The sequence below is a fragment of the Leopardus geoffroyi genome, chromosome A2 (assembly GCF_018350155.1).
Source record: "Leopardus geoffroyi isolate Oge1 chromosome A2, O.geoffroyi_Oge1_pat1.0, whole genome shotgun sequence".
NCBI classification, from domain to species: Eukaryota; Metazoa; Chordata; class Mammalia; order Carnivora; family Felidae; genus Leopardus; species Leopardus geoffroyi.
In genome coordinates, this window is record NC_059331.1 from 156,062,535 (window position 1) to 156,081,834 (window position 19,300).

The 19,300-nt window shown below is 45.6% G+C and overlaps 1 protein-coding gene across 2 annotated transcripts in view; it reads left to right on the forward strand.

Annotated features, from left to right (window-relative positions):
• TMEM178B (transmembrane protein 178B) overlaps positions 1 to 19,300 on the forward strand; it is a 360,053-nt gene that overhangs the window by 149,536 nt on the left and 191,217 nt on the right. The window lies entirely within an intron of this gene.

Below are 19,300 nucleotides of genomic sequence, written 5' to 3' on the forward strand. Positions count from 1 at the left end.
TGTGAGTTCAAGCCCCACATCGGACTCTGTGCTGACAGCTTGGAGCCTAGGCCTGCTTCAGATTATTTGCCTCCCTCTCGCTCTCTGCCCCTCCCCTGCTTGCACTCCATCTCTCTCAAGAATAAACAAACATGTAAAAAATTAAGAAAAAAGTGTATTTATCCTTTATCTGAAATTCAGATTTGACTGGGTATCCTGCATTTTTATTTGCTGTACCTGATATTGCTAGCCCAGCCTTGTGCCTACTTTGGGGACAGGTTTCTGGCCTGCTTCCTTTTCCCTTTCCATCTGAATCCTGTGTGTTAGGCAGATTAGTAGAGCCTCAGGTCACTTTTGCAGCACTCAGGCATTCATTTATTGAATTTTCATACTAACTCTAGGGGTAGGTACTATTGTCCCATTTTATAGATAAGAAAATTGAAGTACTAAGGGGTTAAGTAACTTGTTCGGAGTCACGCAGCTAGTGACAGGGGAAGGATTTGAACTGGACAGTGTGGCCCCGGCATCCGTGAGTGCTCTTTTTCACTCACAACACCATACCTACTCTTGTGTCATTAGGACAGAACAGAAGGAAATCTGCTAAGGAAAGAGAGCCTCATGGAGTAGAGAGAACCATGCAGTTCCCGGAGCTCAAAGGAAAGAGCATAGATAGAATGGGGGGGGGGGTGTGTGATGCACTCGTGGGGGCAAAGCAGGAGCTGGCCTGCCTTCAGTCATCTCGAGGCTTCTTGACATTTATCACAGTCAGCCTCTCCACAGTCAGTGGTCCTGCTGAGCACCGGGCCACACGTGGCTCTTCCACCCCCTCCCAAGGTGCACTCGATCAGCTTCTCTTTCCTGACTACCTTTGAAGAACTCCCCCAAGCGGATCCCTGACCAGCATGCCTCATCATTCATGACAAACCGTTTTCATATCCGACAGGACCGAGTGGGTCTGTGCTCACCACAGTCTTTCTGAAAACACTTAAGTCCATTTATTGTCTTTGCTCCCCTCCCTTCCCACCTTGCAATGGGAGGACATTTCTCAGAACTCAGGCTGTGAAAAAGGAAAGCTCCCTCCGGAGATGTTTACTTTGCATTCAATTTTGTGTTTCCCTAAGGGACCAGCAAAGCTCAGTTTACCTAAAAACAGAGTTCTGCTTTAACAATCTTCAGGCATCTTCTGTGGGCCACATGACTGTGCTAGGGACTGGGATGTGGCGATGGGTAAGAGGCACTCAGTCTAACTTGCACGGGAGTCCCTTAATCCCCAAGGGGAAGCAGTTTCTTTCCCAGAAAATTCTATGCCAGAGGCAAAAACAAGCAAGCAAGCAAACACAAACACTGCCCAGGAATCCTAGAGATACTTTAAAAATGACAGAGGATCTGGGACGATGCATGTGGATGGATGTCCAGGAAAACACGTAGTATGTGCGTCTGGGAACGGATGGTGCAGGGCACTACTAGACAGGATTAGGGGAGTATGAGAGGTGAGGGAAGAGGAGGACACCGTCATAGCTTCGAAGTTCTGTAGCAGAGACCTTGCGGTGAACATTCATTGACAGGACCTACTCGGTGCATGATACAGAGTTCCCAGGTAACTACTTAGCCTGCAAAATTATTGCACCAGTAAAATTTATTAACACGTTAAGCCATAATTATCAAGTAAAATGATGACAGTAATAACTCCAGAGCAAACTTCTAAAGCAAAAGTAGAGCGTTTATTACTGTGGGTATAACTTCATTTTATCTACCCCGATTTGGACTGTTTGCTACAGAGTGCCCCAATGCATGGTCCTCCGTCCAAGGTTAACAGGCTTTCGTTTCTTTGACTTCTTAGTAGCTTTGGCCTTCAGATGCCTTTTTCTCTCAGGCCGTTTCCCCTGGGTTTTATATCTGAGGATGCCAGCGGCGCCCAAGAAGTCATATGAGGGGCGGCAGCTTTTACCATTCCTGAAATACAAGGGAAGTCTCTTCTCTGTGAAATTTCAATCAGCTTGATGCTTCTTTTGGCATTGATTCCTGTATTTTAGGAGAAAGGAATTTCTTCAAGATCTATTTGCTTAACGCTTAAAAAAAAAAAAGGATTCTAATATATATTAGTATCCTTTTCCAGACTGCTTTGAGATAATAAGAGAAAGATTTTGTCAAGCTACAGAACCAAAATGACCAGAAGTAGCTAATGAGATGAGGGAAAGTGGGTAAGTCCATTCACAGGGGGGCAAAGAGTGTGAACCTTCTGATCCTGTAGGTTCCTCTCCCCTCTAGGCTGGCGAGGGGGCAGGTGTCAGACCAAGACAAGAAAGATGCAGAAGAGCAGGAGTGGGAAATAGGAAATAGGAGATAGGAGAGGCTGGTCTGCAGTGATGAGGACTGGAATCCCAGTGTGGCCTTCCCATTTGGCGCGTGCGAACCTTCTCTCCCACACACACAGCTTCAGAGGCTCTGGGGCCCTGGATGCTTCATCTCCTTTCACTGTCCAGATTTGTTCTCAAAAGGAACGAGACCACCATGTGAAATTCTGAACTCTTCAACAATCAAAAGGGAAACCGGTCAAGATGTGACGTTAGTTCTGATGATAAAGCTGAGAATCAAGACGTGAGGATTCCTTGGGCCCATATTTTTGTTCCCATGGAGTTGGTGTCTATCTGGATTTGTGGATTAGGAAACAGAATGAGTATTTCCTAGATTGAGGGGTGCTGCTTTAAAGCCTTGTGATAACCATAGTAGCCACGTGTGATCTCTTGGTTCTACACAGTTCCCGGGTGAGGGCCACAGGATGTAAAAATTGAAGGAGCCCGGAGAAACCATCTACTCGGTCCTTTCCTAGAAATCTAGATATGTTGAGCCTCGTCCAAAGTCGCAAAGCCAGTGTGCCACAGCTGGAACCGGGTGTCCTGACCCTCAGTCTAGGGCTCTTTGCTGGTTTCGCTCCATTTGCCCTGGCTTCACTCTCCACGCCCTGGGAGGCTGATGTCTCTGGACTGTAGTACCTGTGCCCCCTTATTCTTGGCTTTCCATTTGAGTTTGGTCAATAGGCACGACTGGAAAACCAGGAAGCAAGAGGCAAGAGGTGGCCGTCCTCGTCTGCACCATACCCCTGCCCTCCATTCGTCTGGTTTCGTCTGCTGTGTTCCTTTAAGGCACGGGTCCTGCCAGGCAGCCCTCTTCCACAGCTCTGGCTCTTGCCAGACTCCCCGCGTGTACAGTTCCTTCCCCCTCGCCCCTTAGACCTTGGGGCAAATATAACTTCCCACTTATCACCAATCTTTACTGGCTCCTTTAATTCTGTGCCAAACTGTGTACAGTTCTTTCCTAAAAATCTTCAGTTAAGCCCTTTTGAGTGTGTTGTCCCTTTGCTGTTGTGTCCTGACTGATCCAGGCTCTCTCCTACTCCCTGGGCTATTGGATCTGTAAGTCTGTGCCTTTCCCAGCACCATGCTTGTGTTTGCAGTAGGTAGATCTTGGCATATAAAATACCTATGCTCTGGAAACACCGCCTTAAGTTACACATTTATTGGTTGAGCTCCTGTTTCTGTATTTTCATGTCAGGTGTACATTTTCCCTTCATTTTTGAATGCTCTGCAATGAATAGTGCCTCACACTAGAGACCTATAACCCCACCTTGAAATGAATTCTCCTATTCTCCTATTATAAAACCCAGGGTGTAAAGATCTAAGACTTAAAAAAATTTTTTTTTTCATTTATTTATTTTTGGTAGAGACAGAGCACAAGTGGGGGAGGGGCAGAGAGAGAAGGTGACACAGAATCCAAAGCAGGCTCCAGGCCCCGAGCCATCAGCACAGAGCCCGACGCGGGGCTTGAACCCACGAACCGTGGGATCATGACCTGAGCCAAAGTCGGACGCTTCACCGACTGAGCCACTCAGGCACCCCTAAGCCTTTTGATAAAGGAACTTAGGCCACCTGTTTCTTCCTCTTTTCCCCCTTCCAACATTTTGTTTGTGAGTTTGGCTTTTTTGCCTTTCAAATGGTTTCAGAAGTGAGCTCACCTGGATTCTACTAGTAAAGCAGAAAAGAGCATTTCTGCTTAGAAGGAAGGATGTTTATGTGAATCTGCTTTGTTAAGAGTGCAGTGCACCTCTCTTGAGTGATTGGCATCTGAGCGTGGGGTGGTCCCATCACAGTTGTGGGGGGCGTGGGTGGGGAAAATGTCTTTCAGAGATAAACCCTTACACGTTCCCAGGAGAAGCCACTCACCTTCCCCCTGGCTTGTTTCATTGGCTTCTTTCTCACCTGGAATTAGAAGCTTGTTTATGGCAAGAAGAATTCAAAAGGGGGTAAGAACAGATCATTTGAGTTATGATCTTCACTCTACACGCTTCTTAGTTTCTAGAATCTAAGTAAAGGTGACCCCATTTTTAATGGCAGCTGAAAAATCAAAATCTAGACCTACAAAATGAGTCAAGGGGCACTCTTTACCCATGTGAGACCATTTTGTACTTCACACTATGAAAAGTCCTTCGTATCCCCCGAGTATTTCAAATCTGTGGCCACCAGGTAGACGTCAGAGAAACTTAAAGTTCATATATTCACCTCCACTGTCTTTTGAAAAGCATTCGTGAAAGAAGGGGAGGAATGGGGGTTGTCAGTGGGAAGGTAGGATTTAATATACAAAAGCTGATCTTGATCTTGAACATGAATTTCAGGAGCGTGATGTCCCCCCCCCCCCACGCCCCCCCACCCTGGTGTTCTCATTTTCCCAGCACTTGTCAGAGTCTCTGCCAATGGTATCAGGGCCCCAGGGACAGGGCTGGGGTACTGTAGCCGACTCCCTGTCATTCTGGGGAACAAGGGTGAAGTTAGCATGAGAATCTGTGTAACACAAGTCCAGACTCCACCCTTGAAGGGACTAGGGTGCTTTGCTTGGTGTTTGTTCTGACAAGACTTTGGGATTGTTGGGGAGTTTGGGTGCAGGAGAAAGGTAGAAGAACAGTTACCAGACCATGGCTTCCAAACCTTCAATTTCATGAACAAACCTACTTCTCCTATAGAACAGCAGCGTCAGGTGGTCAACCAATCTTACTGTTTATGCAGCAGAGGGAAACCCAGCTCCCACCTGGGGTCTGGTGAGAGGAAAGTGGTGCATCATCCAGAAGTGTCCATTTCACTTAAAGATTTGTAGTGGAGAGGTAAGTGTGTGATAAGTAATTAAACATTATTTTCCACTTAATAAACAGATACAGTGTAGAATACAAAATTTGCAAAGAAGACTTCCTGTTGTTGTAGATAAAGCCATGAGACATCAGAGAAATTTTACACTTTGCGGTACCCCGGGAGGTCTGACTTTATTCTCAGGAGTATTTCCATTGAAAAAAAAAATCACAGAAATGCTATAGATATTAGGCTTAAGTTAGTCAATAAAAGGTAACACAGGCTATATGGTAAGATGCTTTAGCATCTATTAAACTTAAAAGAAGATCATTTATAATAATGGTAATTCAATCCAGTCTTAGTCATTGGAAAGAATTGTGAATTCTCCATGCAAGTATATTCCTTACTTAAAAAGAAACCTGAATTCAATGAACAGAGAGCTTGCAGTAAAAAGAAAAAAAAAAAAAACAACTGGTAGTGTGGAGCCTAATTTCTGCATAATTGTTTTGTTTGGGGCACATAAAATTGTAAAAATTTCCACGTGAATGTCTTGTTTATGAGGGGAGGGAGGTAGATGCGCTCAATTCTTTGCCGCTAGGGTCCTACTTCTCCTTATTCCTTACATTGGGCAACCTCACTCCTTCAGGAGTCTTGATTGGCTCCCAAAGGCATTTGAGTGTGTACCCTTGAATTGGTCAAATTCTAGGTGAGGGCTGAGGTCAAGCAGGGGTAGAGGAATCTTTGTCTGCAGGAAAAGTGGGCAGGGGTAGAACTTTTAGGTGGTTAGAAACGGGACAGGTGAGATAAAAACGTGGGGCTGGGGAGGAGGGTCCCAAGTGCCGGAATTGTTAATGGGTTGTGGTTCCACAGCGGACAAAGCCATAGGACAGGCAGTCTATACCAAACAAGTGCTCGCTGCTGTTCCAGGGGTCTGACCCAGGACAGGCAGTACGAAAGTGGAGTTCAGTGCTGGGGTTCCAAAAGCAAAAGGGTTGGGGACATGGGGAGCATGTCCTAGGTCTATTGCAGCTATCTCTTTTTTTAATTGTATTTTTCCTTTGCCTTTTTCTTTTTTTTAAACCACTGTGAGTTATGATTGACATGCAAAAGCCTGTATGTATTACGTGTATACAGCTTGATGGGTTTGGAGATAAGTATACACCCGTGAAACTACCACCACCATCTATGCCATAAACCTCTCCATCACCTCCTACAGTGTTCTCGTGCCTTCTTGTTGTTATTTTGTGACCTATTCGCTCAGTAAGTTTTCCAATACAATATTGTGAACTGCGGGATCTCAGTGGTACGGCAGGTCTCTAGGACTAACTCCTAGAACTGAAAATTTGCACTCACGAATACCTCTGTTTCTCCGCCCCCAGCGTGGGGGTGCCAGCCTGCTACTCTCTACTGCGGCCGTCTCGCGCCCTTGCACATACCCGTCTCTCCCACCATCCGACAATAGGAGAAATTACTATTTTGTGCCACAGGTGTCTTAGAATCTTAGCTCTTGGACCTGGAACAATCTTGCTGGGCAATTAGGTCCAGCACCCGAGTCCAAGAAAATAAGGTGTTGTTAACCATAGTCTAGAAGGTAGCTAAGACCAGAAAAGAGCCATACAGACTTAGAATGTTAAGGCTGAAGGGATCATCCTGGCCACCAGTTCCCTCTTCTCAAAGGAACTGTTTGGAGCAGGATTGGGTTGGGGTGGGGGGAAGGGGGGAGAAGAGGGTCACCCGGGGAGAACAGCTGGCAGTGCCCAAACTGGAACCCGTTTGTGAGCCAAAGCTGTTTGCACCACCCTGGAACCCTCACCATCTTTTAAAAAGTGGCCTCCTCTGCCGAATCCATTTGCTTTGCCTTTTGCTTGTTTGTTTGTTTGGGCTCAGCAAATTCCCACTTGTTTGGGCTTTGATTTTGAGTGGAATCTGTAGAAAATCCGGTTTGGTGCTCTCTTTCTCCCTCTGCTGGCTCTCAAGGCTGATTCCCTGAAACTGACACAGATATTTGGGCAATGAAATGACTTCAAATAAAATGGAGGCATGTCTGTGGGCCGCTTTAGAAACAAGGGAGAAAACTACAGCTCTTTCTCAAAGAGGCAAAACCAATCCAGGGGAAGCTTGATGCATATATACATATATATATATATATATATATATATATATATATATATATATATAAAATGCATATTTTTATATATATATACACACACATATATATAATGCATGCATATATATATATATATATATATATATATACATATATATATATATATATATATATATATATATTTCCCGCTCACCTCCCAGTTTCTCCTGGCTACACAGTAGCAAAGCAAAAATGGAAAACTTGCAAAAAAAAAAAAAAAGTTGACAGCATTTCTATGATTCAGCTGGCAATTTGCTACGGTATCCAGGGAGGCAGCTTCTCACATACATTAGCATAATGCGAAATGGCAGCTAGAACCAGAATTTACTGTCTAAGCAACTCAGCCTGAACAGCCGTTGACGACAATACAATTTAAAGGAAATCCAAATATTAGGCTTAAGTGACTGATACAGCCCTGAGACCTCTTCATTTGAAAGATGTGGGGTCCAGTTTGTTCCCTTCTTTCTGCTCCCTGTTCGTGGGGCAGGTGGCTGGGCTTCAGGGTTAACAAAGAAGGATCCCGTGGCTAGTAGAGATCCAATATAGCATTCAGCCAGCCGCATCCCACTCTAGTCCCATTATCGCCAAAATACATTTTCTTTCTCTCTTGAGTTTTTTGAGGTTTTCCATGTCCGTCGGTATCCAGATGCTGACATTTCTTCTTCTTGTATTTCCCCTGTGAGCCTTGACATGACAATGTATCTCCTTGCTCCCTGGTTATCTGGACACTGAACCACTGCAGATAGCAGCACCGGCTTGAAAAGGAGCTTTGTTTCTCAGCAGGGGGATGCCCAGCAAGCCTGGGGAAGACATCCTCACAAGGGCGTGTTTCCTGAGGATTCAGAGCTTGCCACGGCTGGTACGCTTACTGGCCGCTGGCTTGCCTGAGCATTCCTCTGGCTTCTTTTTTTCCTTTCCTCTGTCCAATTTCCTCCCTTGAGTTGAGGACCAGGCTCAGTGGAAGAGTGGCTGTGACATTTTCCAGGCAGATGAGGCACATGAACACAGGTGGCAGTTTCCCAAATGTGGTCTTTCAGATGGACACCCCCTCCAGTCTGCCACGTACCTTAACTGCCGATGCCAGACTTAGAAATCCCCAATGCTTCAGAGGCAGGACCTCATCCATGTTGTTAATGGACATCAGAGGACCGGGGAAGGCTGAGAGGTCCGTCTATGTTCATTAACTCAGAGTGTGGGTCGAGATCCAACAAGGACTTGTGAATGAATGCAGAGTTAACAATTTTAGGCTTTCAAGTTCATCTTCTGATGACGAAGAATGATCCAAGGATGTGGTTGTTCAGTTTTCTAGAGACCACTGTGCACATGGGGACCTGACTGCCCATCTTTAGGGATTCTCCCGATGGCCTCTGCAGTGTTAGAAGAACAGCTCACACAACTGTTCTCACTTCTGACCCCAACTGCAAGTTTGGGGGGCCCCCAAGATCACTCTTGGCTTTGATCAACTCACTAGAAAGACTCGGAATGTTCTGAAAGCTGTTATGTTCATTGTTATGGTTTACTATTGTGAAAGTATACAAATCAAAACCAGCCAAGGGAAGAAGCACAGAAGGCCGAGTTCAGGAAAATTCCAAACGTGGTGCTTCCAGTCTTCCTGTCTCTGTGCAATCGTGGGCAGTGTAACTTTCTTGGCATAAGGGTACAACAGTATGCAAGGAGTACCGTCAACCAGGGAAGTCCACTGAGCCTTCGTGTTCAGAGTTCTTATTCAGGCTCCATCACATAGGCGTGGTTGCCTGAGCGTGTGATCAATCTCACTATCCGGCTCCTCCTGAGGTTGAGCTGATACCCCATGACCCAAAGCCACAACTCCAAATCACATTATTATACTATCCTGCATGATCAAAGGCCACAGGCAAACAAAGACATCCACTCCTATCGGGCCTTACATTCCAAGGTCTTAGAGAATTTCCTCCCAGAAGCCCAGGGCAAAGGCCAGACCTCTTTTTGGGCAAGGTTCATTCTTTACTTTACTTTACTTTACTTTACTTTACTTTACTTTACTTGCTGAGCCAGCTGCAGGAATCTGTTCAGTCAGGCTGGGTGTTCTGGAATCGTACAGTGCAGTTGGCCATCATGAAGAGGGAGGTGTAAACACCACAGACAGGGGAGTAGGATGAGGAAAAACTGTAGCTGGAAAGGAAGAGGGGCTGCTGGGAGGAAGTGTACGCAATATTTTGTATGAATAGACATGGAGCCCAGTGGGCCAATGAAATATTTTAGGTTTTGATTTATTCTTTCATTTTGTCCGTCAACCAGGTCACATGGTTATTGAGCCAGGGATAAGTATATCTTAACCTCAGGGTTGAGAGCTAGTGTTTCCAAAAAGGCAGGATGAGTGGGGGTCCACGGTTGGAAATAATTTGCTCTGGAGTCAGTGGAAGCATTGCTTTCTCTGTTTGCCCGTAGAGCAGTAGAGATATCACGGCACATAGAATGAAATGGGCTGTTTTGTGAGCATGTCAATAGTAATGACTATTATAATTGTAAATAACAATGGCTACCATTTATAGAGTACTTCTAAGTGCCAAGCACTATTAAATTCTTTACCAACATTATCACATTTAATTATTTGTATATCACTATGGGGTAGGGATTGTTATCTGAGCTTTATAAATGTGAAAAATTGAACCTTCAAGGGGTACTAAGCTAAATAATTAGCTTCAAGGCCCACAGGTGACAAAGTGAGGATTCAAACCCAGGTCTTTGCAACTTGAGTGTCTATTTAACCTGCTACAAGTCCCCATAATGGACATGGCTAACACATCCTGTGGGGTGGAGATAAACTTCTGCTTTATTGGTTTGGTATTTAGTGTATTTATTTCAAAAGTGGCTTCGGAAGACTGTGTGTCTGCTGAGACTGAGGTTTGGTCTCCCAGGAGACTCAAGTTTCTACATTAAAGGTTTCCGAAGGGCCAAGATGATGGGATGGGGAGACAGCTGAATTTCATGCCTCAGGACAGTGGTGTAGACTTGGTTACAGGTGACTCATTAGCTCACAGGGTGGGGTTCCATGTTCAGACCTGCTCATCTAGACTGGGAAGGAGACAGTTTATGTTTGCTCCTGGGAGAAGGGATCTTTCTAGGATAGGATTTACAAAGACTGAGAACATAAAATGGAGGTGGGAACAGATAGTGTTGGAACTATCTGGATTCATGCTCCATGAGGACAGGAAGGCTGTCTCTCCAGCGTGTAGTCCAATGCATGGTACCTGGGGGAAATTTAATGACCACAGAATAAATGAACAGGGAGATCTTTGAGGCAGCTAGATGGGGCACATCTCTTCTAGGATTGGGTTGGATGAAGAATGAAGAAGCAGGATCAGCTTTTCCACTTTATGTGTTGTCCAAAGTCTCCCAAATACTTTCAAAGTAATACTTGACATGGTTGTGGCCCTTTCTAGTTTTAAGACACTTTCATGTACATTATTTCACTTGATCTTCACAACACGCTTGGGAGTTTAAGTTTTATTGTGTTAACTTCCTATTAATGGATGGGGGACTGGAGGTGCACAGAGGTTATGTGACTTGTTGAAGGCCAGATAACTCGTAAAGGACCAAGATCTTGTGACCCCACATCCGTGTTCTTTCTAGCACCCCAGAGATGGTGGTGGGTGCAGGTAGTAATGGCATTCTTCCAGCTCCCCAACTTTTAAATACGGTCACGGTGGCTAACGGCTCTCTTGACGGTCGAGTTTAATTGACTTGGAGGTGCATTGTTGTGACAATAGGTCTCGGTTTCCCCAGCTAAAGATTCTTTGCTACTTGGATGAAAGTTCACCTCCTTGGGCTGGCCCTGACTGGGGCCTGTCTGGGGGGTTGGGGTCTCCCGTGAGCTTGTCCTGGGGAGCCTGTGGTCCCCCCTCCTTGAATTCCTCCTGTTCCATGATCCAGCCCATTTTGGAGCATAATCAGGGCTTCCAACGGCAGAAACCTTAACCAAAGAGGCTGTTTGGGAACTAAGTGAGATAATGTCTCTTAAAAGACTCTCTTAAGTTTCTTACAGATGTTGAAACTTAGAATCCCCCCACGTGGTGCTACAGCCTTGAGCAGCCCCTCTTCTGGTAAGACTTGTTCGGGAGTCAGACCCAATGGAGGAGGACATTTCATTCACCTTCCCAGTGTCCTTCTGAGACTGCCTAGAGCCATGGTCAGGAACTGCTGTCCTCACTGGCAGAAGGCATGGCTGAGAGTGGACACCTCCCCCTAATGTCCCTGGGCTGCTGAGTAGAGATAAGCTGAGTTGTTGGTGTTTGTCCATTCTCTGTTAATAACTCCGGGTGCTAGATGCAACTACTTTCTCCTTAAATACCACACATCCTGGGGCTATTAGTTCTTGAAAACCCTGTGTCAATAGAATGTTCCTGGTGGATCCAGCTCTCCCTCCTCCCTATCCCAGGAGGAGTAACCAAGTGGAGATTCCTGCTGGCTTTTGGCTGGAGGGAGGCCATGTCAATCTCCTACTGGACCAGGGGGGCTGCCTCTGGAGACTGAGGAAATTTGCTGCCTTTTGTCATGCTTCTGCACAGGTCATTGCCCCCTTGAGTCTCAGGGACCCAGGGTGAATTGTATAGTGTTAAGACATTAAAGGGTGGTTATTATTAACAGGACATTTTTCAGAAATACTGTGTTTTGATCAATCATCAAGAAGTTGTTAGTTCCTTGGGAACACTTGTCTATAAACTAAGATGGGAGAAGAGACTCGGACCCAGGTTATGGGTCATCTCGATGTTCTTGTTGCACTTGGAATTTTCTGAAGGTGTGGCTAGAATGGACTCTTCTCTTTCCCTAAAACTGTCCACCAGCCTGTGGGGACCACCTCTCATTTCAGCCATATCAGGTGGTGCTCCCACAGGCTTTGGCTTTCACCGGGTAACAGGAAGACCCCAGGTGTATCACCTGGCTTTTCCTGCTGCCTGAGGAGGTGAGTAGAGAGGGGGCAGGAATGTGACAGTAGAAAGACTCCTCCCATGAGCGCTGATCTATAGCTAAACTCGTGGGCCACTTGGATCATGGTAGCCAAGAAGCGAAACTCTTAACCTTTCTTGGCCTTTTCCCTGGATTTCTGGACCCTGTACTTACCTCAGAATTCTACGCTTAAAGGTTTTTTTTTTTTTTTTTTTTTTTTTTGTCTCTCCTTTAAAAAAATATTTTTTTAGTGCTTAGTTTTTAAACATGTTTAATGTTAAAAAAAATTTTTAATGTTTCTTTTTGAGAGAGAGAGAGAGAGAGAGAGAAAACGTGAGTGGGGGAGGGGCAGAAAGAGAGACACAGAATCGGAAGCAGGCTCCAAGCTCTGAGCTGTCAGCACAGAGCTCGACACAGGGCTCAAACCCATGAGCTGTGAGATCATGACCTGAGCTGAAGTCGGATGCTTAACTGACCGAGCTACCCAGGTCCCCCCCCCCCCCTCTTTTTTGTCTCTCCTAATGAGGAGTTAAATAATTTGTTCAATTTCTTCACACTAAAGTGGTAGGGGCTTGGTGAGTTATTCCTACCTTAGTTACAGTTTTTGCTTTTTAATTGAAAAGAAAGGATCTGACATAACTCAAAACAAAGATGACCCGGTGGTGGGTTTTGAGACCTCCGAGATGGAGACATTTGAGGATTTCCCTCATTGTCACCTACCTGGGGCCCCCTGTTTCTCCATGCTGTGCTGACCTTGGTTTCCAGGAGATGGGCACTGATGTGGGCATCTCTGGTTAATGTACTGACATCAAGCATCAAGTTGTGTCTGCAGGGACTCTGGAGTGGTTGAAGAGCCCAGAAGCGGGCCTTTTGGGCTTCACGGCGTGGGCTTTGCCAGCTTTCTCGCTCCAGCGTTTGGGATACCTTATAGTTCATTCTGGTAAGGGCATTAGTAGCCTGATTCTCTACTCCTCATCTTGTAACTGGGGTGTGAAGGAGGAGCCAGGCTGAACTGATAACCTTTTACCCCCAGAATCTTGCTTGGTGCCTGACCTTACCAGATACTCAGTAAATGTTGTCGAAGTTCACTCTGAAGGTCAACGTTGGAGCTGATGAGGGAGCACAAGTTCGCCCAACCTGTGGTGCTGTGCCCTATGTAGACACCCTGTCTATGTAAAGCTATAGAATTACATTGAGGTCCGTTATTTCTCACTGGTCAACAGTAAGAAATAGAGTGACTGTCTAGACATTCATGATGGGATGGATTTCCCCAGATGGGATGTATTTATGTCTTTTGATTAGGGAGCTGTGGTGCCTGAAGCAGTACAAGAGTTGTGTGGCTTTAGAATCTGGTAACACCTAGTAGCTTCTCTGTCACACCTGGCTCAGCCCAGACCCTCAGGTAGGTGCTCTACAGCCCAGGGGACACCTGGTTGAATGAAGCTCAGGTGCTCAGGTGGGCTGTCTCTAGTTCTGGGAAGAGGAGACCCCAGGACGCTAAGAAACTGACATTCAGGCATTTTCTTTGAGTACATTCTCTTTGGAGCCTAAAATTTCATGTGGTTCAGCAGCAGATACAGTCAATCACCTTTTAACCTCATTCCTGTTTGTCAGATATGTTGACTGAAAGTCATTACCCACTTGAAATGCTTTTGTTTGTTCGTTTTTGCCATTCTTCCCGAAAGCATCATTTCTATTAAAATCCGGCTTTTTCCAAAAAACCCTATCTGAGATTCCAGTTGAAGCTCAATCAGAATTATGCCAAGAAAGGTGAATTCTCTCTACAAGTCTTCTAAAAACCAAAGTCATAGCTCTTGCTGGCTTTTGCTGCTAAGTGTTATCATGTCCTTGGTACCACATCGTTCTGTCTCAAGTATCGGAGGAGAAAATGCCGCCACCACACTTGGGTCACTCAGCTAGCCAGCTCAGCCCAGATGCCGAAGAATTCTTCCATAGCCAGCCTCGTTAATGCCTCCCATGCATCTTGAACTCCCTGGTTGTATTTCTGTATGTTTCTGCCAGACCGTGATCCTCGTGGGTGTCAGCACCAGCTCATAGACAACTATTTTGGAAGCTTGCTTTTCCCAAGTGCTCTTAGCCAGTTACATCTGACACGGGCTCTTTAGTCTCCCCGGGGACTTTGAAGGGACAGTGGACTCTGCCCTCATTTTGCCTGTTGCCCAGTAACAGAGGAATTCCCACCCCTGCAATGGTGCCCCACCCCCTCTGTAGACTGCTGTATCTGGTCCCAGGAAGTATTGTCCCTGCATTGCTGGGTCTTCTGAGAAGCCGGGGTGGGGGAAGAGGTACGTTTCAGTGTCTCTCTATGCTCCCCAGCCTTCTAGCAATTACTCTTGGCTGACTCTGCCCTTAGGAACTCTCCTTTCCCGTGGTTTCCTGACGGGGGCAATAATAAGGCAGCATCCTCAACTATTTTCCTGGATTGGTTTCCTTCTGATATTCCTTTTACGAGGTTTTTGTTTTGTTTTGTTGTTTTATTTTTTTGTTTTTTTTTTGTTTTTTTTTTTTTTTAAGAGTGTAAATGGTTTAGGAGTTGGCAGGGGTGAGTTACTCCATTTATAGCAGTAACCACGAGGTGGGCCCCAGAGCCTGGGAAGAGTCTGACAGTGTTGACCGTGCCTGCTTTTTTCTGTGTCATTCCCTCAAATTCATTTTCATGATTGGCACCATGGTGCGCCACGACCCATTCCCTCTGTCCTGCTGTAAGTGGTTGTTGCAGAACAAGGCCTCTCCATCACTGATCGTGGCCCCAGGATAGAGCTCAACCCAAGGGTTGCCTGTGTTCTTTTGTAACCTTGAAATTATAATAATAGTTAACCTGTACTGAGGGTTTACCTTCTGTTCTGAAGTACGGTTCTGCTCAGTGCTTCACTCCCATTTTTTCTCTGCTCTTTACAACAATCCTACGAACGAGGTTCCTCTAGTGTCCTCCTTTTACGGAGAGAAAATATAGGCTCAGAGAGATCAAGCAACTTGCTGAAGGTCACACAGCTCATAAGTGCCAGGATTTAACTTTGCTTTCCCACTATGCAGGACTGCCTTATTCTGCCTCACCTTCATGTCCTTGTACACACTGTCCCCTTGTTCAAGCCTCCTTCCCTCCATGCTTCAGTGCCCAGCTCAACAACTCGCCCCTCTGTGGACACTCCAGACAGAAGTGAGTTCTTCCGTGGACTCCTATGTAGCTCAAAGTCCTTACCATTCACCACTTTGTATTATGGTTCATTTTCATGTCTCCGTTTCCCAGTTGGGCGGCACATTTTCAGAAGACGGTTCTTAGTGCACTTGACTTCCCATGCAGTGATTAGCATACATTCCCATATAGTACGTGTTCAACAAATCCTGCCTGTTGATGGTATTACTTTAACTTGGGCCATTACCTATGAAGGCAGGAATGCATTTTGCTGAATTGATGTTGTGCAAAGCCATCTGAGCCTTTTACTAACATAATTCACTTCTTACCCCTTATTTAATAGGTAATTTAGCTCTAAAACAAAGAAGGAATAATATCTAGCCATTTCCATGAAATGATTTATTGGAAACAAGAAAAATGGTTTAAACCAGCTCAAGTCAAACCTATAAATAACATTCAGTATCAACTATGTTGTCTGACTGGAAAAAACAGAATTTCCACTTTGAAACCCAATTTTGGGTTATTCCAAAACCAGGTCTCCCAAGGGCTCCCCATGCTGGGGGTTATGCCACTAGGCACAAACTCTTTTATGCCCCCCAAATTAGGGGTTGCCCCCCTGCTAGTGGGCTCCCTTTCATATCTTGCCCTGAGTGGCACACATACTTCCTCTGCAGGACATGACTCATGGACATGATAACAGCAGCTTGTATTAAAAAAAAAAAAAGTATAGGAGCAACCTTTTTCAAACCTTCATTGTGCCTGGGATAGAATGAGTGAGTGAGAAATTGAGGCATTTTTATAGAGTTAAAACACAAATGAGAGACTCACCTAAGACATAATTAAAAACAAAACAAAACACAGCATTCTACAAATAATAGAGCCGTGATTATTAGTCATCTAAACAGATACCATTTTGGCAAATTGACCATTAATAATTACAACCAGAGGGAGACCGTGCATTTATTTTCATTTCCTCCCTTGCTCCAGTTACAAGCAGACAAGAAGGGCTGCCAGAGCTCCCCTGTGCCCAGGACTGTCCCAGGGATTGTGATGAGTCCCCAGATGTCCCTGTGCAAGTGTAATGTGTCTTCCAAGAGAAGACGAATTCAAAACAATATCGGAGTAAGTAGAGACAGATGTGGCTCAAATCTTTAGGAGCTTCAGATGGAAGGACCCTGAGGTCCGGTGTCTCCCATAAAATAGTTGGAGATAATCCATTAAATCCCAGAAGGGCTGGATGGGAGCGTCGTCTTTGGCTTCGAGAGGAGGTGTTCACGGTGGGTTTCACTGAAGAATTGTTCGTACTTGAAAGTGGGATAAAGAAGTTGTAAACCTCCGTTGTTGGCTTTATTTTCCTTGGTCATAACGTGAGTCACTCAAACAAGATTCCCTTCTGGATATAAGACTCTGATTTCTTTCATTTCATTATAAGGCTCCTGGAAAAACTGCAGTATATAGAAAACACAGAGAAAGCACTTGTTATATACGTATGTATTTGTTGGACAGAACTCATTAGCACGCAGTCAACGACAGAACGTGTCTCCAGGCCTTTGGCTGGTACATCTGGAACAGCATTGCTGCAGAGAACAATTCTCTGTGAAGATCCCAAGGCATCTCCCTGTACGACAGATGTGTTCATGGAAAGCTGCATGTTAACCACATGGCCACATCAAGTCCTTTAAAATACACTAAAGGGGTCTTTTAGAACAGCAAATTCTATGACAAACTCCTTTGTAGAGAGAATTCTACTTCACAGTACATGACGATGTGTTCTCTGTTTTGGTTCATACGAGCATTCACAGCTTTACTCGAGGTATTTTTTCTGCACGATGGACTGTGCTAGAAATGCTAAGGGCACATGGGGGAAGTGCAGCAGGTCAGGGCTCACGGAAGCAGTGAGTTTTGAGAAGGCCATGGGAGGGACTGGCGGAGGTGGTCATTTGTAGACACCAGAGCACGTCTGGGAGCAAGCAGGCTGCTTTGGGTTCATGCAGTGGGTATGGGGGCCAGCAATAGTCAGAGCTGGAAGTGTAAGAAGTGGGGGCAACTGGAAGAAGTCTTTGGTGCTAGTCCTTGGCACTGAAGTGTGATTCATCAGAAGTTGAGAGTCCTGGGGGCATATTATGGTAAAAGCGGAGCTTGATGAACCAACACACATTTATTGAGTATCTGCTGAGCATCACCATCCCGGACGTTTACGCTTACTCCTTATAAAGAAGTATCTAAGATACCATCTCAAGAACCTTAACATCTGGTTGGAGAGGTGAGATCTGACAGGTCAGCTAAGAACAGAGGACCCTGACTAACAAAAATGAATTCAATAGGTTAAATGTCAAGGACCTGGTTTTTTGTTCCCGGGTTAAAATGACCAACTAAGAAAATCAGAATTGGCGATATCTAAGAATTTTAGTTGATTCTGATCTCAGAGGAGTCAGCAGTACGAAATGGTTGCCAGAAAGCAAACACAGTCTCAAGCTTCATGAATAAAGGCTTTGTGCCCAGTGCAGGAGGGCCAAGGGACCTTGGCCCTCCGCACAGCTCAGGCCATCTGGTGCATGGCACACAGTTCCGGGCATGACATTTTAGGAGGCACGTTAAAAGATGGCAGTCCCTGTTGAGGGATTTGGCCAGGAAAGTGAAGGGTCTGGAAGAGTCTGGATATCATGTTGAATGAGAATCCTTTCGACCTTCAACAAACATGGATTGGGGGTCTACTGGCACCGTTGGATGTGTTAGGGGTTCAGGTTGAAGCTTGCCATCCTTGAAGACGAAGTTTAGGTAGGAAGGGACAAAAGAGTGAAATTTAAAACCCATGAAGTGGGGGGCAGCTGGGTGGCTCAGCTGGTTAAGCATCAGACCTTGGCTCAGGTCATGATCTCGGGATTTATTAGTTTGAGCCCCGTGTTGGGCTCTGTGTGGGCAACTCAGAGCCTGGAGCCTGCTTTGGATTCCGTGTCTCCCTCTCTTGGCTCCTCCCCTGCTCACCTCTGTCTGTCTGTCTCTCTCTCAAAAATAAATAACCATTAAAAAAGTAATAAAAAAAGTAAAAAAATAAAACCCATGAGGTGGAAGGAAAGTTCTCAAGGGTAAAATAAAGCCCACAGGGTGGATGGGAGGTAGAAAGGAGCCCCAAATAAAAGAACATCTTGATAACAAATAGAGCAGATGAGTGCTTTAGCCTTCCCATCTATACAGCAGCCTTGTGGTGAGATTTAAGTTGAAATTAAATGAGTAGCACACGTGGGAGCATTTTGTAACCGGAAAACATCCTTTTGAAGTGAGATTCTCTTGCTCACGTCGTGAGGTTGGTGTTCCTTGCAGAAGGCCCTCGCGTTGGGGTGAATGCGCCAAGGTGAGCGACTCAGAAACCCTTTTCTACAGGTGCCAGCTGGTCTGTGAGGCAATTTCCCTTGGTCCAAGGCGAAATGAAACAAAACAAAACAACAGCAAAGTGAGAGGTGGAGGGGGAGTCGGGGGAGAAGGACGGCCACAGCCACGTAGTAAACTTTTCATGAATTCTGAGATTGTCTTTGAGGTGGTTTGCGTTTTTCTTTGCTATGAGAATGCTTTTTCTCTTAGGATGGCATTAAGAGACTGTACTGTGTTTTCAAAATGTTGTTACTTGGCAAAATAATAAGTTGGCACTCTTTATGGGAAGACTTGTGTGAGTCTGAAATTTTAAAACCGGGGAAACATTGTCCAATTCTCTTTCTGACTCGAAGGCTGTCATTGATGTCCCGAATTGTAAATAAGTGGAAATCAGTGGTAGGCATGGCAAATGCTGTGGAAACTCAGAAGGGAGAGATGGCCACCTTCTTCCCAGGCAGCAGGGATGTTGTCTTGAAAAGGCAATCGCTGACTCAGGAGCTGGGCCCGGAGGGGTGTGCGTTCCTGGCCAGGGGAGGGGGTGGGTGGGCACTCTGGGGGCTCCGAGGCCCGTGGCCTGGCTGCAGAGGAGCACGTATGCCTCCAGGACAGGCC